Source organism: Teleopsis dalmanni, chromosome 2 (genome assembly GCF_002237135.1).
Source record: "Teleopsis dalmanni isolate 2A chromosome 2, ASM223713v2, whole genome shotgun sequence".
NCBI classification, from domain to species: domain Eukaryota; kingdom Metazoa; phylum Arthropoda; class Insecta; order Diptera; family Diopsidae; genus Teleopsis; species Teleopsis dalmanni.
In genome coordinates this window covers 199,458,053-199,459,260 of record NC_051847.1, presented here as the reverse complement: position 1 = coordinate 199,459,260, position 1,208 = coordinate 199,458,053, and positions in this window count along the sequence as shown.

Here is a 1,208-nt window from a genome sequence, read left to right as displayed (position 1 = left end):
CATGGACAATCACCATAAAGTTTCAATTAAATTTTTATTATTTTAAATATTGCTCTTGGCAAACTGAAAATGATGACGCCAAAATGCGGATATTTAACGAAAACTTAACCTATCTAAATCGTTTGAAAATTAAATGATATCAGCTACGTTAGCCGGCAACTCAGTTTCCGGAACTACGAAATACAACAACCAAACCACTTAGGCGAACTTAACTCAACGCTTCTCGCAGCAAAAATAACAAATCCAAAATAATAGATAAAAAATTAATGAAAGGTAAAAAAAAAGACTCCAACACTTGAGTTGACGCACTTCAACTTAAGAAACTTTTTTCTAGACTTCAAATTGCTGCTCCTATGGCAATTCCATTGTGCGTTGCCAAGACGCACTTCTTCCAACTCGCAGACTCACTTTATTGCAATTAATAATTATTTTTAAGTGTGTTTATTGTCTATTTTTATTGCTTTTGCTTTTCATACATGAGTATTTTTTAGCTTTTATATGCTCCCTTCCTTTGTTCTACAAAATCTTTGAACGAAATAAAAAATAATATTGTATAATAAAAAAAAAAAAAAAAAATAAAAAATAAATATCTTAACTTGTCTTGTCTCGAATAGAGACGTTGAGAATTATTCTGTTGATACTGATTCATAGTAGAAAGATACAAAATAATACATCGTTAATTAAATCAAAAAGCTGGCAATGACCATGAAAAAATTATGACGTTTTTGAGACAATCATACACTTCAAAATAATTTTATCAAATCGTGTTTTAAAAATAAAATTAATAATGTGAAATAAATCTTGTAAATAATTTAAACATTTATTGTATTTAATTTTTTTAGCTTTATATAATCTATATAATTCACAAATATACTCGCTACACTTAGTGGATTTTCAATACAATGTCTTAGTTCTACTTTATAACAGTAATAGTAGTATATTAATACATAATCTGTAATTTCTACTCAGGTCTTAACATACCAGTTAGATTAAGGGCGCTATGCTCTACAGACGGGCAACATAAGAATTAAGACTTGATCAAAATGCTCAGATCATCAGTTCCAATTTCTATCTCGAGCCTCACAACTACAGCTAACTCATAGGCTATATGGCTTTCACACTGTTCTAGGTGCAAAAACTCAAAGTTCACAAAGATGAATAAAAATTAAGCATCTTAAATTTACTCGATTCTTAACCGCTGGATATAT